At 45.3% G+C, this 26,706-nt stretch overlaps 1 long non-coding RNA gene across 1 annotated transcript in view; it reads right to left on the bottom strand.

The window, feature by feature from the left end:
* The window catches only part of LOC139758164 (uncharacterized), a 90,611-nt gene that overhangs the window by 55,081 nt on the left and 8,824 nt on the right, over nucleotides 1-26,706 (bottom strand). The window contains exon 2 of the long non-coding RNA XR_011714775.1: nucleotides 1,320-1,494. This is a non-coding gene — a long non-coding RNA (uncharacterized lncRNA). The remainder of the gene's footprint in view (nucleotides 1-1,319; nucleotides 1,495-26,706) is intronic.

The raw sequence follows: 26,706 nt of genomic DNA, 5'->3' as shown, positions 1-26,706 counted from the left end.
CACACATTCTTCATCGCTCCCTAGAACTCTCGCCGCTTCTCCCACCCTTTGGTTCCATTCGCTGCTAAGTCCACTCCCAGAGATCTAAAACACTTCACTTCCTCCAGTTTTTCTCCATTCAAACTTACATCCTAAGTAACTTGGCCCTCAACCCTACTGAGCCTAATAAACTTGCTTTTATTCACATTTACTCTCAACTTTTTCTTTTCACACACTCTTCCAAACTCAGTCACCAACTTCTGCATCTTCGCACTCGAATCAGTCACTAGAGCTGTATCATAGGTGAACAACAACTGACTCACTTCCCCAGCCCTCTCATCCCCAACTGACTGCGTACTCGCCTCTCCCTCCGAAATTCTTGCACTTACCTCCCTCACCACCTCAGCCATAAACAAATTAAACAACCATGATGACACCACACACCCCTGCCGCAGACCGACCTTCACTGGGAACCAATCACTCTCCTCTCTTCCTACTCGTACACATGCCTTACACTTTTGATAAAAACTTCTCACTACTTCTAGCAAGTGACCTCCCGCACCTGTATATTCTTAAGAATTTCCACAAACCATCTCTATCAACCCTATCATATGCCTTCTCCAGATCCATAAATGCCACATTCAAATCCATCTGTTTTTCTCAGTATTTCTCACACACATTCTTCAAAGCAAACATCTGATCCACACACATCCTCTACCACTTCTGAAAGCACACTGCTACTCCCCATAGGTTTACCTCTTGCAGTACATTTATATATACATTCATCACCTATCGTGACAAATGAGGATACAAGGGATGGCTATTGAAAGAACGAGCCCAAGCTGAGTTGTATTTCCTTACAACCATCTTAAGAGAGAAGGACAACAAACTCATGTGACCTGTGGACGCCTCAATCTTTCTAATCAACGTATTGCCAGGTAAAGTAGTGAGTGTTCCGCTTTGTCTTCAGTCTCGGAAGAGTGTGCTGATGACTCTATCTTGCCCCATAATCATTCATCCTCGAGTACTGTAATCAATAGTTATTTCCAGGGCTCACTCGCCTCACTGTGACAGCAGGAGGGAACTCCGCCTGTGTCCATGGTAACTAGATTCCAGCAGAGATTTGCTGAAGAGCGATTGGTAATGTGATATTCATTAGCAGGGGCCCAAATTATTCTGTTTTAGGATGGAAGTGGAGTTATATTTTTCCTCCTTTTTGTAGGAACAGTAGCAGGCCTCCCCAATGTTGACGTCAATACATACACACACACACGCGCGCGCACTTTCCCCAGGGAAATTACTCTCCGAATTTCAGATTTGGCAACACGATTTTCACTTACCTCTGGTAATAGGAAATGGAAAGTTTAGGACGGTGTAGAGAGGAGTCGGCTCCTTGTCTCCTGCTCCAGCCATCGGCCGGCAGCACGACTACTGCTGCTGCTGCTGTTCCAGGCCTCGGCTCCTGTCACTTGCTGCACAGCCATCAGCAGCACCACCACCACTACTGCTCCTTGACTGTAATATGCAGTGGTAACAGTTATGATTGCATGTGATACCTGTGGTGGTTAGTTTTACCCAAACAAATCGCAAATGTTACACTCTGATTGATCTATCTATCTATCTATCTATCTGTTTCTCTGTCTATCTGTATTCATTTCTCTATCTTCATCTATTTCTATTTATCTATCTATCTATCTATCTACGTCCACACACGCAAATATACATACCTACACAGCTTTCCATGGTTTACCCCAGACGCTTCACATGCCCTAATTCAATCCACTGACAGCACGTCAACCCCGGTATACCACATCCATCCAATTCACTCTATTCCTTGCCCTCCTTTCACCCTCCTGCATGTTCAGGCCCCGATCACACAAAATCTTTTTCACTCCATCTTTCCACCTCCAATTTGGTCTCCCACTTCTCCTCGTTCCCTCCACCTCCGACACATATATCCTCTTGGTCAATCTTTCCTCACTCATTCTCTCCATGTGCCCAAACCATTTCAAAACACCCTCTTCTGCTCTCTCAACCACGCTCTTTTTATTTCCACACATCTCTCTTACCCTTACGTTACTTACTCGATCAAACCACCTCACACCACACATTGTTCTCAAACATCTCATTTCCAGCACATCCACCCTCCTGCGCACAACTCTATCCATAGCCCATGCCTCGCAACCATACAACATTGTTGGAACCACTATCCCTTCAAACATACCCATTTATGCTTTCCGAGATACTGTTCTCGACTTCCACACATTCTTCAAGGCTCCCAGGATTTTCGCCCCCTCCCCCACCCTATGATCCACTTCCGCTTCCATGGTTCCATCCGCTGCCAGATCCACTCGCAGATATCTAAAACACTTTACTTCCTCCAGTTTTTCTCCATTCAGACTTACCTCCCAATTGACTTGACTCTCAACCCTACTGTACCTATGTATATATATATATTCATTTCATCATACTTTGTCGCTGTCTCCCGCGTTAGCGAGGTAGCGATAAAGAAACAGACGAAAGAATGGCCCAACCCATCCAATACACATGTATATACATACACGTCCACACACGCACATATACATACCTATACATCTCAACGTATACATATATATATACACACACAGACATATACATATATACCCATGTACCTAATTCATACTGTCTGCTCTTTATTCATTCCGTCGCCACCCCGCCACACATGAAATGACAGCCCCCTCCGGCCGCATGTGCGCGAGGTATCGCTAGGAAAAGACAACTAAGGCCACATTCGTTCACATTCAGCCTCTAGCTGTCATGTATAATGCACCGAAACCACAGCTCCCTTTCCACATACAGGCCCCACAAAACTTTCCATGATTTACCCCAGACGCTTCATATGCCCTGGTTTAATCCACTGACAGCACGTCGACCCCGGTATACCACATCGTTCCAATTCACTCTATTCCTTGCACACCTTTCACCCTCCTGCATGATCAGGCCCCGATCACTCAAAATCTTTTTCACTCAGTCTTTCCATCTCCAATTTGATCTCCCACTTCTCTCGTTCCCTCCACTTCTGACACATATATCCTCTGTCAATCTTTCCTCATTCATTCTCTCCTTGTGACCAAACCATTTCAAAACACCCTCTTCTGCTCTCTCAACCACTCTTTTATTACCACACATCTCTCTTACCCTATCATTACTTACTCGATCAAACCACCTCACACCACATATTGTCCTCAAACATCTCATTTCCAGCACACACACACACACACACAGATATATATATATATATATATATATATATATATATATATATATATATATATATATATATATATATATATATATATTGTTACGAACTCTATACTTATCCTGGCAAGGTCGCCAATTGTTACGTTACAAGAAATATCCTGGCAGGGTCGCCAATTCTTATGTTACGAATCTTTCTGGGAAGGACCGTCAATTATGTTCATTATACACACTGGATGACGCTACATTAACGTTATGGAATCAAAACAAACACCAGGGTTAACTCTACATATAATACAAGAATAGAGAATACAAGATGGCAAGCAAATTGATTAGGTACAAACACTTTCGCTAACACTTAATCTTCAATATTCCACATTCTACATTCCAGGTAAGATTTCAGACCAGGAAATATCTTTCCTTTATGACAAGTTGACTATAAAAGCATGACAAGACATTCGTTGGGCAATTATATGACAAGTTTTGATACATCGTTACACTTAGCTAAACCTGACGTGACACAGTAAACATCTTACAATCTAGGGCAGCGGTGGCTACGGGGTTCGAGACAGGGAAAGCCTACATTACCTTGCTGGGCTCGGAACTGCTGAAGGAATCGGCCCCCAGGCGATCTTCTGAGCCTTTTACCTGAGGGACCAGCAAGGCAAGAACAGCTAACCACGCCTTGACCCGTCACCTATGGCTACGATAGATCGGAATGACCACAATTGCCCTTGATTGGTCAAAAGACTGATTGTCACGCCCTCATCCCGACGTGATTGGCTGGAGGAGGCCTTAAATCCGGCCCTCATGCTGTCTAACGACCCAGCCCTGCATCTCTGATGACACAACCAGGATGGGTGGGCGAACTTTCCCAGGTATGACCTCGTGGTTGACCCCAGGTCACTTGACCATGGGACCTGAGAAGTAATTAGCAGGTCGGTTGCGCGACGCACCACTAATCTTGGCCACGTGACTTGACATGTGTGGGATCACAGGTACATGTGGGACCGATCTAGGAATCCCTTGGGACCTCCCAGGTCACCATGAGGCTTATCTAAGCATACAAGTTCCCTATCATACACACTACGAACACGCAGGTTCGGGAATACGAACGTACAGGTTGGGGTAATAAAGGCAACACCTCGTCGCCCGTCTCAAAGCTTCTCAGTCGAGACCGTCTCTCAGGCCATCTCGTCATCCGTCTCTAAGTCTCTCTTGAATGGCCACGAGACAAAGCATCAGCCTCACCCGTCGACTCTGGCACGGACTCGAAACCAGCACAGGAGGTATCACACAGCTTCTCCCTAATTTCATCCTCGGAAGGCGTCCTCAGTTCCTCCGTCTCCACGGAGTCTACACCTGGGGAGAGGGTATCACACAGCTTCCTCTCGCTGGTCTCACTCAGAGAACGTACTTCCTCCTTTTCAACGGCTATGTCCTCAAGCACACGGCCTGCCGTGCCAGCTGTCATGGACTTGGCATCTTCGTACTCGAGAACTGTCTCAGGTACCTCTTCCTCAAGCTGCGCTGCCTCCGTGGACTCCACCGGTCCCGTAGGCAACACCGGAACGGTTCATCTTTCCACCCGCTAGGGTCATTGCCTAACACAAAGTCCACTCCTGAGACAGGCAACCTATCTACAATCCCCACAAGAGCATGGCCCGTGAAGAGATCTGTTTCTACCCTGACATCAACTAGTGGAGCTTCCTTGAGCCTCCACAGCCCGTCTAACAGGACTCGGTCTCCAGACTCTCCTCGCGGCACCAAGCCATCCAACATCAGGGACTGCAGTGCACCAGAATCCCGTAATACGGTGACTTTTCGTCGTACACCACATCTACTAACATAGCCCTCAGACAGGAACGCATTGTAGTTCCCATGAAACGGATCCAATACTAAGGGCAGATTACCACTCTCGCAACCTTCACTCGGGTAACGGGCTTTGTGACAGAAGGACACCACTTACCTCGCTGGGCTAGAGAGAGAAAATCGAGACTCAGTGGGTGTCAGGGGTATCTATCACAAGTAAGAACGAGCGTCCGCCCTGTTACCCTACAATGTGACACTTGATTGGCTATGAGCCTAAGATCCAGTTGTGATTGGAGGAGGGTGAGTATCCGTGAAACAGGTTGGTTTGGAGGATCCTAAGTCCGTCCCACATCTTTCCTGAAGCTCAACCTCCTCTGTTATCTTGTTTACGACAGCGGCGATGATGCACGGGATGACATACCCCGTATGCTGGCCTCACGACTTGACCTGACGCCTCTGATAAGGGTCCGGGTGCTGAAGGACTGGTCGTCATCTGGTTATAAACAGGATTTCAAGACAAATGGCTCGGTCAGGGAAGTGAGGTCAGAGCTGATAGCAGAGGAAGACCCTAATCCTCGTTCTAACAAGAAATAGCAGCAACACCATACACAAAGACACACCATACATATATACAAACATGTTCGTAACAATATATATATATATGTATATATATATATATACATATATATATATATATCATACAAAGCTCGATCAGCCTAGGCTCGAACCTGGGACCCCTTGTGCAAGAGGCAGGCATGCTAACCGCTAGGCTAAGGGACTGTATTATAGGAAACAACTATTCGAAATACTAAGTACTCGAATACCCTTCGTAAGGTGCGCGTTCATATACACTTTATTCGTATACATATATATATATATATATATAATCCTTCTCCTCTGGGACCCACTTAATGTGGCTCAGCAGTGTTCAGGAAGTCAACCGCATCCACCGGTTGGGACCACAAATCAAGAAATGTAGCGACGTTATGTGCTTTGTGTCGCGAGGGCATGGTAATTAAAGCGCAGGTATTCAGTGTCTTCACAGATAATAACGTTTTGTAAAGTTGGAGAGACGCGTTGCATCCGGGGCACAGACAAATGTAACTCGTACATGTCTAGGGGATTTAGTTTCAGATGGTTGTGTGCCTAGTTGTGAGGAGTTTAAGACTGGGTTGGGAGGAATGGGGGAGCTGTTGTTAACGCTCGTCAAGTCATTACAACGCGAATATAGTTTGTTGTGGTGGTGTTTGCAGAGGATGGGGAAGGTGGGATTCGTGAATATGCCAGACGCACGAGATATAAACACATTAATGCCAGACGCATGACTAACAGACACATGAATGCCAGACGCATGACCAAAGGAGATATGAATGCCAGACGCACGAGATATAAACACATTAATGCCAGACGCATGACTAACAGACACATGAATGCCAGACGCATGACCAAAGGAGATATGAATGCCAGACGCACGAGATATAGACACATGAATGGCCAGACGCATGACTAACGGACACATGAATGCCAGGCGCATGACTAACGGACACATGAATGCCAGACGCATGACTAACGGAAACATGAATGCCAGACGTATGACTAACGGCCACATGAATGCCAGACGCATGACTAACGGCCACATGAATGCCAGGCGCATGACTAACGGCCACATGAATGCCAGACGCATGACTAACGGCCACATGAATGCCAGACGCACGACATATGGACACATGAATGCCAGGCGCATGACTAACGGACACATGAATGCCAGACGCATGACTAACGGAAACATGAATGCCAGACGCATGACTAACGGCCACATGAATGCCAGGCGCATGACTAACGGACACATGAATGCCAGGCGCATGACTAACGGCCACATGAATGCCAGACGCATGACTAACGGACACATGAATGCCAGGCGCATGACTAACGAACACATGAATGCCAGACGCATGACTAACAGACACATGAATGCCAGGCGCATGACTAAAGGACACATGAATGCCAGGCGCATGACTAACGGACACATGAATGCCAGACGCATGACTAATGGACACATGAATGCCAGGCGCATGACTAACGGACACATGAATGCCAGACGCATGACTAACAGAAACATGAATGCCAGACGTATGACTAACGGCCACATGAATGCCAGGCGCATGACTAACGGACACATGAATGCCAGGCGCATGACTAATGGCCACATGAATGCCAGACGTATGACTAACGGCCACATGAATGCCAGACGCATGACTAACGGCCACATGAATGCCAGACGCATGACTAACGGCCACATGAATGCCAGACGCATGACTAACGGACACATGAATGCCAGGCGCATGACTAACGGACACATGAATGCCAGGCGCATGACTAACGGCCACATGAATGCCAGACGCATGACTAACAGACACATGAATGCCAGACGCATGACTAACAGACACATGAATGCCAGACGCATGACTGACGGACACATGACAATGATGGGACGAAGCGCATTACATAACCTGCTGCTGCTTCTGGCTCGCCCAACGTTTGAGGGAAAATGGAATATTTTTTTTTTGTGGATAATTTGACGATAGTTTTTTTGCAGCGAGTCGTGATCACACGGTTTGTTTATGGGACAATAGAGCCTCGATTATCCCAGATGAAGCGGAAAATGAACCTTCGTAAATTTGTCCAACTGTAGAATTCGTCTGTCATAGGATTTTAGTATTTTTTTTCGGTTCATTTCTGAAAATAAGTGTGGCATCGACACACTGGCCAGTGGCCATTGTGTTGCAGTGTTGATTGTGTTGTGAATTACCTTGCGAATGACGATTACATTTCCCACACCTGCGAGATTACATTTCCCAGACACACCTGCTAGTGTGGTGTATGTGGGGGTGTGGGAGGCTACAAGATTTATGATTGGTTTAAAATCAACCACGATCGAAAGATACTGATGGAAGTCAATAACGGAGAAAGGGTTTGATATTTCTACTCTCTGAAGTTCTATGGCTGTGTTAGTTCGTACAGTTGCGCGTCCGGGTCGTAAAAGGTCGTGCGTCCAGGTCGTGCAATCATGCGTCCAGGTCATATGGTCGTGCGCCCTGGTCGCGTTGCAGTCTGGGAACAGTAGGTACAGTGGGTACCGTGTACTGTAGGTATCAGGTGCTGTCTAGGTATTTTGTACTATAGGTACTGAGTACCGTCAGTACTATGCACCGTAGGCATTGTACAGTGTACGTATTGTGCACAATTGCCTTTCCAAGGTCGTGGTTCACAGTGACACCACTACCTCCTCCTGAGCAGCCGTGTACGCTCAGTGCATGGAGCTCCTCTTTCAGCACATGACTGAACCAGACGGCTATATGTATATACGTGTAGAAAATGGAAAATCTTAATGAATTTTGAAAACGGAGGATTTGGTGATAATATACGACCTTACTTTCATATAATGTATGTACGTTTAAACTGTGAACTTGTGCATAGTGTTGGTAATATACGTTATTGCCTATATTTCATTACCTTAATCTGTATATCACAGTAAGGGAGGAAGGGGGTTCTACACTCGTGGAGCCCCATCTCAAGAGCTTTACTATCATACACTTTTTTAAACGTTTGAATGCTTATTCCATTCGTCCACCACTCTAGTAATAATGATCAAAGTCCTTCTTTTTACATATCATATCACGAGTCTCTCGCCTCAGTCCACATTCCGCTCTCTGGTTGTTTCATCTTTGCAGACTTCCTCGAAGGCATTGTTCACTGTTAACATCGTCCAACTGGTGTGGTTTAAGAACTTAATTAAATGGTCGTGATCAGTATCACTCTTTACTCTTTTCCCTTCAGTGGTGACAGATCTACGGCCTCTAGCCCCTCCCTCCTCACGCACACACACACACACACACACACACACACACACACACATTGTAATTCGGATGTACCATTCTTTCTGCCCTCCTCGAGACCTTCTCTATGATTTCTTTCTGCTTCTTTAAGCGAGGTGACCAAACGAACCTATTTTCGTTGAAAGTTCCAGTCATGGCCAGAAGTCCACATCAAGGCCGGGCCTCCATTGAAATATAAAATGGTTAATGAAAGGGAAAAAACGAGACAAGAAAAGTATTTACGAAATTTGGAGGAAGTGAAAGTAGAGAGTTCTAAAGCTGCGAGGTGTAAGGAAAGAAAGAGAGATCAAAATGACCTAATGTCAGATGTGAACAGTTTTGCTGAATACTTCCTTATCCATATACTTGGATGATACTCTCATGTGTGCCAGTAGACACTTTGTCTCCTTCACAGTTCTCCTGAGGCGCAGGTCTGGCAGCTAGTTAAGTACAAGATCGATTCCCAAGTCTTTATCTCACACAGATCCCTACAGCTCGTGTATCATGTGTGTTGAAGTAGGTGTAAATATCGCATTGTACTGTACGGGTCGGGAGTTTTATACTCGTGGGGTTCTGTGCGTATGTGTGTTTTTGTGAGTTTGTATTTTGTGGTCCTAGCTTGTGTTTTACGCGTTCGGTTATGTTTGAACTGGCAGTCATAAACCAGGAGAGCGTGTGCCAAAGCTGTTTTAAATAAGATCATTAAGATAATCTCTGGAATGAAAAGATAACACTATCTGACACTGATACAAAAAAAAGAGAAAAAGAAATGTATTTGTTAAATGCTGTTTCAATCCGAGAGGAAATCGCCAGTCAAATATAATTCATATTTCTATTCTGGAGATTTGAATTCTTGTCCAGATGATCTTGTCAGGGGATCATGTCGGCTCCAGGGAGCTGGCTCTCCATACTCTGGGGTGACTGGGGGCAGGACCCTAGATATTGTGGCGTTAACTACCACACAGACAGTGCCTGACTGCATGAGCCTCATCCACTCCTTGTAGGTGGGAATGGAAGTAATGGTACACAGACAGATTGACAGACAGAGAGATAGATAGATAGATAGATAGGCTGACAGGCAGACAGACAATAGACAGAGATAGACAGATGAATAGATAGATAGACAGATATATGATAGATAGATACAAACACAGAATGACAGAAATGTAGATTCGCTTGTCATGGAATTGTACAAAATGTTGAGTGGGATCAAATGTAACATACACTCCTTTACGTAAATTAAGATATTATTGTAATGATAGAAATCAACCCATAAACTATTTTCACCATCGATAACGGTTATAACTTTTTGATAATATAACTAACGTAACTTAGGGGCAAACTAGATATCATCAAATTCCCACACAAAAGGTAATTCATCAGATTCGATGAAGGACAACGGGAAAGCTTGGTGATGTGAGCGAGCGTCTGTGGCAGACCCAGGCCCACACCCACCCCAGCTGTCCGTCTTCATAACAAGCTCTTCCTGTACCCAGGGCTGACACACACACACACACACACACACACACACACACCAGCAGCCCTCAAGAGCTCAAACTGAACTTCCCTTAACCCCCAATGATTAAGATGAAGCCCTTGGCTTCTACTGGATAACTTGCCACCCTTAAGGGGTTAAGCTGCTGCCCTTCACCTCCACTTGCTGCCCTTGGCTTCCACTAGCCACACTTCTGCACTTGGACCTCCAGTGGTTGTCTTGCTGCCCTTGGCTTCCACTGGCCACACTGCTACCCTTGCACCTCCACTGCTTAACTCGCAGCTCTTGGATAAGTTTCCATTGCATAAAGTGCTATTCATCATTACAGTAAAACGTGAATGAGAAAATAGGAAAGTTCTAACATTCTGCGAACTTGATTGTAATACGAATTGTTATATAGAGTTTGTGTACTGGAACGTCAATTACGATTTGCTGTTACGCATCACATTTCTTACGTTCATCCATTACTCTCCTGTTAGCTTCGTAAACTTCCTCCTGTTCTTCACCACACCCCTGAGAAATATCTCGGACGAACACACCCTCCCCAGAGTCTTCAACTCCCCCAGATTCGTCCCCTCCCCTCCCTAGCCAACGACCGTAACTATGTCACCCTCTGTTATCATCATCATCATTTCTCATGCTTGTAGTTATGTACAAGGAGACTGTCCTCTGCCTCCGATGTCCACAAGAATGTGTACGGCCAGATGAGCAAGGGTCGGATATCCTCGACCCTACAGTATGGTAGAGAGTATTAAAGTGATGTGGTCTTGTGTGACTCTACACCCTAAACTCTCCATTGGTTGACCTAAGAGTTATTGTGTATGTGTCGTCTGGTCTCGATCTATTATTCAACAACACGTCACAGGAGCCTCAACCATGTCCCGCTGCGTGTGACCTCAGGGCTTGAGCGGGAGGGATCCGATAGCGGGAGGAGGAGCACGCAACTGTAGTACATTTGGCCGCGGAGGGATAGAGAGAGAGAGAGAGAGAGAGAGAGAGGGGGGGGGGAGAAGGAGACATGTCGCCGGCGGGGAGAGAGAGAGAGAGAGAGAGAGAGAGAGAGAAGGGGACATGTCGCCGGCGGAGGGAGAGAGAGAGAGAGAGAGAGAGAGAGAGAGAGAGAGAGAGAGGCGCGGGGGGGGGGAGGATGGTTGCCGTAACAGGCTCACGATACATGGCATTTTGTCTGGAACTTTTGCCCGAAGTTTTGAGCATCCTCGCAGCCGCCCAACTTTCATTTCGGCGAGTCTGAGCGTCGGAGATGTCGTCTGGGTGTAGTTACGGGTCTTAGCGTTGGTCGGAATGTTGAGTTATCGTTTTCTTGTCTCTCTTGTTATGCAGGAAACTATTTCCTGGGGAAAATTTTTTTCACGTTCTACAATGTTAGCTGGGAACTGAATTCTGCAGGTCTTCGTAATGAGGTGCGTGACGTGAGGGAGGGAGGGCGATGAGCCGCACGACGGACGAGGCATCAATAAAGGTGCATCAGCCACGTCCACCATGCTTGGTCCTGCAGCAGCACTACCGGGCGTCCGTCGTGCGTCGTGAAGACAAATGGCAATGACACAAGTTCGTATTTGTTTTCTTATCTAGTGAAGGATGTCCCTCCATTCACGGGATGAATTTCTAGAAGCCCAAGCATTCCCTTTTAAGGGGCTCCTGCAGAGCTTAGGAAGTTGGCCACATCCACTAGATGGGAACGCAGGTCAAGATGTCGTTGTGGGAGGACTTATCCCACAACGACATCTGCACAACTGTGAAGTCAGTATGGGAGGTGCACCTTGTGCACAAGGGATCTTGTCGTATGTGGAACTGGTGTTTGTAAGATTGGAAAGATGTGTGGCGTCCAGAAAACAGATGAAATAAAAAAAAAGCACAACTCGTACATGCCTGGGGGCTGTAGCTTGACTAAGGAATGACATATCGACAGTGACTCCAGACAGTGATGCAAAATCTAAATGCAGGTGAAAGGAAGGGAGTTTTTTCGTTATACAGTTCCAGCACCTCTGGCTGGTGGTTTCGCGACCAAATACTCTAAGAACAGTAAAGGCTGAACTATGGACTGAAATAAGAGATTCAAGTCCTATGGATAGACGCGTCGTATGCTTCCATTTCTGTCATAATACAATTTTTTCTTTCCTATCGGATTAGTTAAGTCTCTACCTGGAGCAGTCCACTTCTCACGTCGACTCTTCGCTAAGCGGAGAGCAGTAATCTTCTTCTGAGAAAAAGAGGGAAGGAAAGAAGGAAGAAAAAAAGGCTCTTCCTATGTTAGTCGAGTGGCAAAAAAAAAAAAAAAAAAATAGTGCGAATACTGGTGCTTAAAGAGGACAGCCATTGAAGAAAGTACGGGAGTTAAAAGATATCTTAATTTCTTTCACACATATTCGCCATTTCCCGCGTTAGTGAGGTAGCGCTTCAGAACACTATCTAAAATATTATTGTATCATAAACCAAGTGAAGGAGAGACTGTGTATCTACTGCGAGACGGGTCGAGAGTATTAGGAGAGCCTGGTCATCATGGTCTGAGAATATGGAAGGGTGGTTGATAACCTGCTTCAGGTCATTTGGAATGAGAATTGTGAGGGTTTTCAACCCATACCATCTGTATCATGGGAGGTATTCAACCATTCCCTATGGTGCACAGTGAAATGTACTGCATCGAGGATCTCATCTCGATGATGAGTGGGTTGTCTCCGCTCGGTGACAGGTAATTAGGTAATCGAAGATCGAAGACAGTTGTTGGACCTTTGTCTATAGAGACAGGAAAATTACTAACAACAAAAGCCATTGATGATAGGAAGACAAGTCTTGAGCCAGATGACATCAAAGTTTGGAGGGGAGCGAGTAAGGTGGGTGTTAGAATGATCACTTACACGCGTCTCTTCAGCGAAATCGTGAGTGAAGGTCATAGCCCGAAATGTGGAGTGGTTTTCATGATAACATTAACAGACATTAACACCCTTAGTCTCCGACACTCCTACTATAGATGGACGCATTCCTCACCTATGGTTTTAACCTCTTCCTTAGAAGGATCCAAAAACAGTTGGACTTTCCTGCAGAAGGATAGTCATCTTGGTGTTCTGCTTCTAGGGCCTTCTCCATACTGTGTGCCTGACTCACAGTTGTTGAAGTTTACTCATACGAAACGTGTTTGTTTCTCGATAGGGTATATCAGTATAACTTCTAGACCACTGGTCGAGGAGTCGAGTTAGATCACCGAGCTGCAGCGCCACATAAAGCTGGGTGGAGGTTTTGCGAACTTTCGTCTGAATTTTCTTTGCCGTGAGTGGTGGGTCAGGGTCTGGTGCACTTCAGGGGTTCAGATGAAGCTGCTGGGGCGGTTCGACCCAGTCCGAGATGAGGCATTGATAACCTGGTGTCTCATGGAGTCTCGCTCTGTCTCTGAAGCTTTGCTCGAGGCCTCAGTGGACATATCCAAGGCCTAATGATCACCTGAGAGCAGCTGGGTCATACAAGTTGCACCGCCTCCCATTTGGTCACTTTTTCCATGCAGTGTTCCATCTGGTGTTGCTCTGAGCTACAGTCTACACACCTCCCCCAGTATTTACACCTGGCTCTGACACCTGGATAACCTCACCGTCTCTTGAAATGAACAGTCGGTGTTTCAACAAGTCCCCCACATCTCCACTGTCTCCTGCCATCACTCTCTTTACCACATCTCCTTACCTAATTCAGGGTCGTTTCGTAGCTGAAGCTGTTGTTGTCCCTGTCCAGAGTCCTCCTCCCTTCCGGCCGTAGCACCTGCGTCAGCCTCTCCAACACGCTGATGGGATGACTCACACTCACAGTACCCAGCAGGATCGTCTTTGTCGCCTTCTCGTCGCTGGTCAGTTTCACTTAGGTTATCTCCTCTCCTCCCAGCTGTTGCTGTCCGCTCTCTAGACCATCCTGGACTCTCTAGCCCTGTGCAGTTAGAAGCCACCGAGATTATAATGCAACGGGAAAATTTAAGCTCTTTATAGCTGTGCCAATTGAGCACCAGAGATTTGGCTGTTGCCTCCTCGTTGATTTCCACTGGGAGACTCAAGTTAATCACCTTGAAAGCAGCTCCCGACTCCACCTTCTAGGGAATCTCTTCCTCCGGCGATGTGATGTCAATCGTCCTCCATCTCCTCCTCCTCTTTATCATCTTACTTGGGTAGGTTTACGGGCCTCCGTGGTGGAGCGGTTAGCGTCGCTGACCGTGACGCATTCACGGGCAAGCCAGGGGTCGTTGAGGCCATAGATTCGAATCCTGGTTGCGCCAGTCGGTCCACAGTCAACCCAAATGTTCGTCCTCCCATTGTGGTTAGTAGATAAATTGGGTACGTGGCTTGGGGTTGGGTATATATGTAAACAGCGTTAATGAGATGGCCGTGATTCATTTACCCGCGCCATATCAGGTACCGTACAAAAGAAGCAATATACAATAATGAGTTCGAATCACTCGGTTCGAAAGTTGCAGGTGACGAATCACCGCTCGGGCACCAAAGGTACGTAAACCCAACTGATTCAGTGGCTGTCTCGATCATCAAGACCCGTTATATGGTTAGTTAGCAGTGACAGCACACACGACGAATCCCCATTTGACCACAAAATATTACCATTAAGGCAACATATCGTGTCTCATGCACCTAGTAATAGCCATGTATCTAGGAGGTACAGGAGGGTACACGGCAGAGATCTGGACACACGTCTTCACACGACAACCTGGGCAAATGTACGTTGCGCGTGGCGTGTCGTGTCTTGAGTGTGTAGTACGTGGTATGTGTGTAATACCTGGTAAGTGTGGTTGCTAGTTGTAACTACCATATCAGTAATTATGATCCTCAACTTAACTAACCTCTTAATTGTGGTTTGTTGAATTGGCGTCATACTTCTACTGTTAAAGTATAAGGGAAAATCCAACCACATTACATCAGTATGAGGGAAGGTCCTTCCACACTACATCAGTATGAGAGAAGGTCTGTCCACACTACATCAGTATGAGGGAAGGTCCTTCCACACTACATCAGTATGAGGGAAGGTCCGTCCACACTACATCAGTATGAGGGAATATCTGTCCACACTACATCAGTATGAGGGAAGGTCCGTCCACACTACATCAGTATGAGGGAAGGTCTGTCCACACTACATCAGTATGAGGGAATATCTGTCCACACTACATCAGTATGAGGGAATATCTGTCCACACTACATCAGTATGAGGGAAGGTCCGTCCACACTACATCAGTATGAGGGAAAGTCCGTCCACACTACATCAGTATGAGGGAAGGTCTGTCCATACTACATCAGTATGAGGGAAGGTCTGTCCATACTACATCAGTATGAGGGAAGGTCTGTCCACAATACATCAGTATGAGGGAAGGTCTGTCCACACTACATCAGTATGAGGAAAGCCTACTCACACGGCGTCAGTACCATCAAAACGTCGCTAATACGAGAGTCTGCCAACTACTTTATTACGGACAGACATCACGAGCCAATAATAGCAAATCCATAAAGAATGACAAGACGAAAGTTCTCCTCAAGTCAGAGGTGAAAACAATGGCAACATCTGTCACTGTCACTTCGACTCTCAACACTAGATGGCAGCATGATCGGCGGCCGAGGTCAGTTAATGCTTTTACGTCTTTCTTTTACAAGAAGTAAAGACCTCAGGACTTCCAGAACATATGCTAATGATATGTCATTAAACTTTAAAGCTTCCCGGAAAGACTTACATCAGGAGGAGCCGAGTAAGTTGACAGTGGAAGACAACGGAGCTCAGACGTCGCAAAGTTCGTGTTTACTCGTACATTGTTATTGTGGTCGAGATAACGTTTTCATTAGGTTCTGGGAATTCATTTGGCCGCAGCGTAGAGTAGAAAATTCTTTATGAGATACGGGTCATTTGTTGTGAGGGAGAGGACGAGCCGCCACAGCAAGACACAACTGACGAGACAACAACACTGGCAGGGGAGTCAGCCTCGTCCACAACGTAGCCGCTCCTGCAGCAGAGCTTTGCCGGGCGGGCCCGACCTCGCCTGCTGAGGGTAGATGGGCTTTGGACACGGTGCATGGCCGAGTAGAGCCTTTGGTATAACCCGTATGAGGCAAGTCAGAGGCTAAGGATTATGGTCGTAGTTAGAGAGAAAGATAAGAAGGAAAATGAGAAAGAAAAGAAACGGTAAAAACAGCGATGTTAACCCAATGATGAATGATGTGGTCAACTCTATATACAGACGTCATTAGTGACAATCATCGGATCCAACATGAGTGTCACATCATGGTAACCTTGTGTACAGACGTCATGACTGGCTATCATCTGATTCAACACGAGTGTCACATCATGGTAACCCTTGTGTACAGACGTCATGACTGGCTATCATCTGATTCAACACGAGTGTCACATCATGGTAACCCTTGTGCACAGACGTCATGAGCGAATATCATCTAACACGAGTGTCACATGATGACAACTGCATTATAACTGGTCGTGTACAACCTAAGGATAATTGTGGTGGAAATCATGATCCATCGCGTGGAAACATCATCATTATAGGTAACAAGGATGAGGTCATTCGCGTTATGTCTTGCAATTCAGCGGGTTCAGGCATAATGACCTTCCTCATAGGTCGCTGGCCATTACACCCAACAGATCAAGGGGAAAACTCTAAGACAAGAAAAAAGATTGTCGCCCATTTTAAGGGAAAAACTTAGAAGAAGAACAGAACTGCGACAGTGTTGTACTGGAGCTGTGACACAATCACGACCTTGGAGACGTAATCCCCAAACACAGAGCCTCCCCAGCACAGAGCCTCCCAGCACAGAGCCTCCCCAGCACAGAGCCTCCCCAGCGAACTGATGGGTGTCCTTACGCTGGCATGAGGGTTCGCATTTCATCGCACAAAAACAGGAGGACGTTTTTGTGGGAATAATTACAACGATGTGTTTGTTGCCTCCGTACCCTGCTGGGTAGGAGGATCTGGAGACACAACACACATGTTCCATATGGATGTGGCCGCAGCTGGGAGAATGGCATGTTGGGCTCGTGTGTTCATTAAGCTCTTTAGAATATAGTGCCATCGTGAAGAGGAGACTATTCCTGCCTCCATTTCCTGGTTGAAGAGTTCACACACACACTTTATATATATATATATATATATATATATATTTTTTTTTTTTTGCTTTGTCGCTGTCCCCCGCGTTTGCGAGGTAGCGCAAGGAAACAGACGAAAGAAATGGCCTAACCCACCCCCATACACATGTATATACATACGTCCACACACGCAAATATACATACCTACACAGCTTTCCATGGTTTACTCCAGACGCTTCACATGCCCTGATTCAATCCACTGACAGCACGTCAACCCCGGTATACCACATCGATCCAATTCACTCTATTCCTTGCCCTCCTTTCACCCTCCTGCATGTTCAGGCCCCGATCACACAAAATCTTTTTCACTCCATCTTTCCACCTCCAATTTGGTCTCCCACTTCTCCTCGTTCTCTCCACCTCCGACACATATATCCTCTTGGTCAATCTTTCCTCGATCATTCTCGCCATGTGCCCAAACCATTTCAAAACACCCTCTTCTGCTCTCTCAACCACGCTTTTTTTATTTCCACACATCTCTCTTACCCTTACTTACTTACTCGATCAAACCACCTCACACCACACACTGTCCTCAAACATCTCATTTCCAGCACATCCACCCTCCTGCGCACAACTCTATCCATAGCCCACGCCTCGCAACCATACAACATTGTTGGAACCACTATTCCTTCAAACATACACATTTTTTCTTTCCGAGATAATGTTCTCGACTTCCACACATTCTTCAATGCTCCCAGGATTTTCGCCCCCTCCCCCACCCTATGATTCACTTCCGCTTCCATGGTTCCATCCGCTGCCAGATCCACTCCCAGATATCTAAAACACTTTACTTCCTCCAGTTTTTCTCCATTCAAACTTACCTCCCAATTGACTTGACCCTCAACCCTACTGTACCTAATAACCTTGCTCTTATTCACATTTACTCTTAACCTTCTTCTTTCACGCACTTTACCAAACTCAGTCACCAGCTTCTGCAGTTTCTCACATGAATCAGCCACCAGCGCTGTATCATCAGCGAACAACAACTGACTCACTTCCCAAGCTCTCTCATCCACAACAGACTTCATACTTGCCCCTCTTTCCAAAACTCTTGCATTCACCTCCCTAACAACCCCATCCATAAACAAATTAAACAACCATGGAGACATCACACACCCCAGCCGCAAACCTACATTCAGTGAGAACCAATCACTTTCCTCTCTTCCTACACGTACACATGCCTTACATGGAATTCGGCAGGGAGGAAAGGTCCTGGGAAGTGGGGAGGTAAGGTCATGAGGCGGGGAGGGAAGGTCCTGGGAGACGGGGAGGCAAAATCCTGGGGAGAGGGCCATGGTCGGGGAGATGTATTTGATGTTCGACGTAATTTAAGTGTCTTGTTTGACTTCCCATGAAGAGCAGCAGCCATCCCGGGGGAACAGACTTCTGTGTCACCAGGAAGGGAAGGGGGGGACCCAGCCGGCGGCACAGGCTTCTGTTTCACGGCTGTGTAACACCAGGGAGGGAAGAGGGGAGTCCCAGGCCGGTGGCACAGGCTTCTGTCTCACGGCTGTGTAACACCAGGGAGGGAAGAGCGGACCCGGCTGATAGCACAGACTTCTGTGTCACCACGGAGGTAAGAGGAGGCCCGACTAGTGGCACAGACTTCTGTTTCACAGTTGTGTATCACCAGGGAAGGAAGAGGGACCCGGGCAGTTTCACAGCTGTGTAACACCATAGAAGGGATGAGGGGGGGCCCAGCCGGTGGCACAGACTTCACAGCTGTGTAACACCACGAAGGGAAGAGGGAGTGAGCTGATGGCAAGCTGCCAGGGTGTCGTCCAGAAGGTTATACCAAAAAAAAAAGGGTGTGTCGTTGAGAGCGAGTGAAGTCCACGACTTTTTGGGAGTGGCATGTGAGGGTCAGGACGGGTGAGAGCGGGTTAAGGACTGCGTAGTTGAGACGGGCGTGAGAAACTAAGTCGTTGAGCAGTTAACCTTAACGGTATTTAGGAATGTCTCGCCTTAATAAGTATGAGGAATCATCAAGAAATCCCTATTTCATAAAGTAATTAAGCTTTTTCTTTACGAAGCTTCGGCTTAAAACGTAATTTCCTCGGGATTGCGAATACTGAAAAGCTACATTTTTGAACTGTATCGAGGGTGTCTCAAAATTTCAGACTCGTGGCCAGAATTCATGGTATTATTTGCCATTACTTCAGCAAATGTTCGAATTCCGTGATCAGAGTCATGAGTACAGAGCAAGTTCATGTCATGCAATTCGATCATTTGTTGAATGAAAAGTAGATGGTCAAATCTGACTTCGAATCTAAACTTCTGAGATTATTATCTTTATTATCACACACACACACACACACACACACACACACACACACACACACATTTCCTGCGTCAGAGAGGTAGCGTTAAGAACAGAGGATTGAGCCTTCAGAGGGAAAATCCTTACTTGGCCCGCTTCTCTGTTCCTTCTTTTGGAAAAGTGAAAACTGGAGGGGAGGATTTCCAGCTCCCTGCTCCCTCCCCTTTTAGTCGCCTTTTACGACATGCAAGGAATAAGTAGGAAGTATTCTTTCTCTCCTATTCTCAGGGATGATATATATATATATATATATATATATATATATATATATATATATATATATATATATATATTCTTTTTTTTTTTTTTTGCTTTGTCGCTGTCTCCCGCGTTTGCGAGGTAGCGCAAGGAAGCAGACGAAAGAAATGGCCCAACCCACCCCATACACATGTATATACATACGTGCACACACGCAACTATACATACCTACACAGCTTTCCATGGTTTACCCCAGACGCTTCACATGCCCTGATTCAATCCACTAACAGCACGTCAACCCCGGTATACCACATCGATCCAATTCACTCTATTCCTTGCCCTCCTTTCACCCTCCTGCATGTTCAGGCCCCGATCACACAAAATCTTTTTCACTCCATCTTTCCACCTCCAATTTGGTCTCCCACTTCTCCTCGTTCCCTCCACCTCCGACACATATATCCTCTTGGTCAATCTTTCCTCACTCATTCTCTCCATGTGCCCAAACCATTTCAAAACACCCTCTTCTGCTCTCTCAACCACGCTCTTTTTATTTCCACACATCTCTCTTACCATTACGTTACTTACTCGATCAAACCACCTCACACCACACATTGTCCTCAAACATCTCATTTCCAGCACATCCATCCTCCTGCGCACAACTCTATCCATAGCCCACGCCTCGCAACCATACAACATTGTTGGAACCACTATTCCTTCAAACATACCCATTTTTGCTTTCCGAAATAATGTTCTCGACTTCCACACATTCTTCAAGGCTTCCAGGATTTTCGCCCCCTCCCCCACCCTATATATATATATATATATATATATATATATATATATATATATATATATATATATATATATATATATATATTTTTTTTTTTATTATACTGTATAATAAAAGAAAATATAATATATATATATATATATATATATATATATATATATATATATATATATATATATATATATATATATATATATATATATGTTGTATGGTTACGAGGCGTGGGCTATGGATAGAGTTGTGCGCAGGAGGGTGGATGTTTGAGGACAATGTGTGGTGTGAGGTGGTTTGATCGAGTAAGTAATGTAAGGGTAAGAGAGATGTGTGGAAATAAAAAGAGCGTGGTTGAGAGAGCAGAAGAGGGTGTTTTGAAATGGTTTGGGCACATGGAGAGAATGAGTGAGGAAAGATTGACCAAGAGGATATATGTGTCGGAGGTGGAGGGAACGAGGAGAAGTGGGAGACCAAATTGGAGGTGGAAAAATGGAGTGAAAAAGATTTTGTGTGATCGGGGCCTGAACATGCAGGAGGGTGAAAGGAGGGCAAGGAATAGAGTATTGGATCGATGTGGTATACCGGGGTTGACGTGCTGTCAGTGGATTGAATCAGGGCATGTGAAGCGTCTGGGGTAAACCATGGAAAGTTGTGTGGGGCCTGGATGTGGAAAGGGAGATGTGGTTTCGGGCATTATTGCATGACAGCTAGAGACTGAGTGTGAACGAATGGGGCCTTTGTTGTCTTTTCCTAGTGCTACCTTGCACACATGAGGGGGGGAGGGGGATGGTATTCCATGTGTGGCGAGGTGGCGATGGGATGAATAATGGTAGACAGTGTGAATTGTGTGCATGGGTATATATGTATGTGTCTGTGTGTGTATATATATGTGTACATTGAGATGTATAGGTATGTATATTTGCGTGTGTGGATGTGTATGTATATACATTGTGTATGGGGGTGGGTTGGGCCATTTCTTTCGTCTGTTTCCTTGCGCTACCTCGCAAACGCGGGAGACAGCGACAAAGCAAAAAAAAAAAAAAAAAAAAATATATATATATATATATATATATATATATATATATATATATATATATATATATATATATTTCTATGACACTCCTGCAGCACTCATGGAGCTGGCCATGTCCACCGTCTATGTCCAGATAGTGCAGGACAATCGAGTATCGAGTGCTCGGCGTCTTCCTTATGGTATTTCAATTTCTAAAATGGGAAACAGAAGAAGGAGCCAGGCACGAGTGCTCATCCTCCTCAAAGGTTCAGATTGGGGTGTCTGAATGTGTGTGGATGTAACCAAGATGAGAAGAGAGTCGAGAGATAGGCAGTAGTGTGTTTTAGGAATGAAACCTGGATGTTCTGGCTCTGAGTGAAATGAAGCTTTAGGGTAAGAGGGATGAATGGTTTGGAAGTGCCTGAGGAGTAAAGGCAAAGGTTGGTGAGAGGACGAGAGTTAAGGAAGAAGTAGCACTACTCCTGAAGCAGAAGTTCTGTCAGTGGATGATAGAGTGTAAGGAAGTAAATTCTAGACTGATGTGGGTAAAATTGAGAGTGGACAGAAAAAGATGGGCGATCATTGGTGCTTATACACCTGGTCATGAGAAGAAAGATCATAAGAGGCAAGAGTTTTGGGAGCAGTTGAGTGTGTCAGCAGTTTTGATATAAGAGACCGGGTATTAGTAATGGGTGATTTAAATATGAAGCTAAGTAATGTGGCAGTTGAGGGTATAATTGGTGTACATGAGGTATTTAGTGTTATGAATGGAAATGATGAAGAGCTTGTGGATTTGTGTGCTGAAGAAAGACTGGTGATTGGGAATACCGGGTTTTTAAAAGAAGGATATGCACAAGTGTACGTATGTGAGCGGGAGAGATGGCCAACGGGCATGATCAGATTACATATGAATCGACAAGCGTGTAAAAGAGAGACTTCTGGATGCAGTGTGCAGAGAGGGGCAGCTGGTGGGACGTCTTATCGCTATCTTGTGGAGGCGCGAGGGTGAAGATTTGTAAAAGTTTTCGAAAAAGAGGAAACAATGTCGGGGGTAAGAGAGTTGTGAGAATAAGTGAGCTTGGAAAGGAGACTTGTGTGAAGAAATACCAGGAGATATTGAGTGTAGAAGCAAAAGGAGAGAGTAAATGAAGCGAGGAGAGTGGATTGAAGAATGGGAGGTATTCATAAAAGCAATGCCGGCAGGTGCAAGGAGGGCAGTTTAAAATGTGTAGTGAGTGGTGGGATGAAGTATACGTGCTAATGAAAGAGAAAAGAGAGGCCCTTGGGCGGTACTTACAAAGGAGTTCAAATGATTGGGAGATATATAAGAGGAAGCAGCAGGAAGTCAAGAGGAAGGTGCAGGGGTAGAAAAAGAGGACAAAATGAAAGTTGGGGTGAGAATCATTAAACTTGAGGGAGAATAAAAAAAATCTTTTGGAAGGAGTTGATAATGTACGAAAGACAAGAGATTAAATGGGAACATAGGTGAAAGGGGGCAAAAGGGGAGATCATAACAGGTAGTGATGAAGTGAGGAGATAGAATGGGTATTTTCATTCATTTAATAAATTGGGAGGTGGAGAGCGTGTGGGTAAGGGTGGTATTCGAAGTGAGAGTCATGGAGAGTAGACTAATAGAGAGAGAAGAGGTTGTGAAAACTTTGCGTAAGATAAAATGCCGCAAGGCGGCTGGAGTGGATGGTATTGCAGTAGAATTTATAAAGAAAGGGGTGACTGTGTTGTTGATTGGTTGGTAAAGATATTCAAAGTATGTATGGATCATGGTACAGTGACAGAGGATTGGCAGAATGCTTGTATAAAGGCCAAAGCGTTCAAACTACAGAGATACGAGTATTTTGAGTATATCTGGTAAGTTGTGCACAGACATCGCACCCATATAATACTCCTGGAATTACTATTCCTTCAGACACATCAATTTTTGCTCTACGAGATAACGTTCTCTCTTTCCAAACATTCTCCATCGCTCACAGAACCTTCGCACCCTCCTTTAGCCTATGACTCACTTCCGCTTCCATGGTTCTATTCGCTGCCAAGTCCGATCCCAGATATCTAAAACATTTCACGTCTTCCAGTTTTTCTCCATTCAACTTACATCCCAGTTAACTTGTCCCTCAACCCTGCTGAACCTAATAATTTGCTCTTATTCACATTCACTGTCATCTTTCTCCTTTCATACACTTTTCCAAACATAGTCACCAACTTCTGCAGTTTCTCACTCGAATCAGCCACTAGTGCTGTATCATCGGCGAACAACAACTGACTAACTTCCTACGCCCTCTCATCCCCAACTAATGGCATACTCGCCTCTCTCTCTCTCTCTCTCTCTCTCTCTCTCTCTCTCTCTCTCTCTCTCTCTCTCTCTCCAAAACTCTTGTATTTACCTCTCTCAACCACCCCATTCATAAACAAATTAAACACCCATGGTGACATCCCTGCACCCCTGCCGCAGACCGACCTTCACTCTCCTCTCTTCCTACTCGTACACATGCCTCACATCCTTGATAAATCTTTTTCACTGTTTCTGGCAACTTACCACTCACACTATACATTCTCAATACCTTCCACAAAGCATCTCTATGAACCCCATCATATCCCTTTTCCAGATCCATACATGCCACATACAAATCCATCTGTTTTTCAAAGTATTTCTCACGCACATTCTTCAAAGCAAACACCTGATCTACACATCCTTCACCATTTCTTAAACTACACTGCTCCTCCCGAATTCAATGCTCTGTACATGCCTTCACCATCTCAATCAATACCCTCCCATTCTTCCAGGGATACTCAACAACCTTATGCCTCTGTATTTGAACACTAACCTTTATCCCCTTTGTCTTTATACAGTGGCACTATACATGCATTCCTCTAATCCTCAGGCACTTCACCATGATTCATACATACAGTGAAAATCCTTACCAACCATTCATTAACACAGTCACCCCCTTTCTTGATAAATTCACCTGCAATACCATCCACGTCTGCTGCCCATTCCAAACCATTCTCCTTGACTCTCTCACTTCGCACACCACTCCGACCAAAACACCCTACATCTGCCATTCTATCATCAAGCATATTCAACAATCCTTCAAAATACTCACTTCATCTCCTCACTCCATCACTTCTGTTATCACTTCCCCTTAAGCCCCCTTCACCGATGTTCCATTTGTACTCTTCTCTTTTGCCCATGATTTATCTCCTACCAAAACATCTTTATATTCTCACTAAAGTTTAATGATACTCTCTAACCCCAACTGTCATTTGCCCTCTTTTTCAACCCTTGCATCTTCCTATTGACATCCTGCCTTTTTCTCTTATACATTTCCCAATCATTTCCATTTCTTCCTTGTAAGTACCGTCCAAACGCCTCTCTTTTCTCTTTCACTAGCAATTTTACTTCTTTATCCTACCACTCACTACCCTTTCTAATCTACCACCTCCCACCTTTCTCATGCCACATGAATCTCTTGCATTTGCCATCACTGCTTCCCTAAGTACATCTCATTCCTCACTCACTCCCCTCACTTCATTTGCTCTCCTGTATTTTTTCGCAGAAATCTTTCCAAGCTCACTTACTCTCATCACTCTCTCCTCCCCGACATTGCCTTTTCTTTTTCGAAAACCTCCATAAATCTTCACCATTGCCTCCACAAGATAGTGATCAGACATCCCACCAGCTGCCTTCTAAGCACATTTACATCCAAAAGTCTTTTTTTTTTACACACCTACCGTAATCTAATAACGTCCTTTGACCATTTCTTCTATTCATATAAGTATAATTGTGTATCCCTGGGGATAGGGGAGAAAGAATACTTCCCACGCATTCCTCACGTGTCGTAGAAGGCGACTAAAGAGGACGGGAGCGGGGGGCCAGAAATCCTCCCCTCCTTGTATTTTAATTTTCTAAACGGGGAAACAGAAGGAGTCACGCGGGGAGTGCTCATCCTCCTCGAAGGCTCAGACTGGGGTGTCTAAATGTGTGTGGATGTAACCAAGATGAGAAAAAAGGAGAGATAGGTAGTATGTTTGAGGAAAGGAACCTGGATGTTTTGGCTCTGAGTGAAACGAAGCTCAAGGGTAAAGGGGAAGAGTGGTTTGGGAATGTTTTGGGGGTAAAGTCAGGGGTTGGTGAGAGGACAAGGGTAAGGGAAGGAGTAGTACTACTCCTGAAACAGGAGTGGTGGGAGTAAGTGACAGTGTAAGAAAGTAAACTCTAGATTGATATGGGTAAAGCTGAAAGTTGATGGAGAGAGATGGGTGATTATTGGTGAATATTCACCTGGGTATGAGAAGAAAGATCATGAGAGGCAAGTGTTTTGGGAGCAGCTGAGTGAGTGTTAGTAATTCTGATGCACGAGACTGGGTTATAGTGATGGGTGATTTGAATGCAAAGGTGAGTAATGTGGCAGTTGAGGGAATAATTGGTATACATGGGGTGTTCAGTGCTGTGAAGGGAAATGGTGAAGAGTTTGTAGATTTATGTGCTGAAAAAGGACTGGTAATTGGGAATACCTGGTTTAAAAAGAGAGATATACATAAGTATACGTATTTAAGTAAGAGAGATGGCCAGAGAGCGTTATTGGATCACGTGAAAATTGATAGGCGCGCGAAAGAGACACTTTTGGATGTTGATTTACTGAGAGGTACAACTGGAGGGATGTCTGATCAATATCTTGTGGAGGCGAAGATTTGTAGAGGTTTTCAGAAAAGAAGAGAGAATGTTGGGGGAAGAGAGTGGTGAGAGTAAGTGAGCTTGGGAAGGAGACTTGTGTGAGGAAGTACCAGGAGAGACTGAGTGTAGAATGGAAAAAGGTGAGAGCAAAGGACATAAGG

This window comes from Panulirus ornatus, chromosome 29 (genome assembly GCF_036320965.1).
Source record: "Panulirus ornatus isolate Po-2019 chromosome 29, ASM3632096v1, whole genome shotgun sequence".
Lineage (NCBI taxonomy): Eukaryota > Metazoa > Arthropoda > Malacostraca > Decapoda > Palinuridae > Panulirus > Panulirus ornatus.
This window is presented reverse-complemented; position numbering and strand designations above follow the sequence as displayed.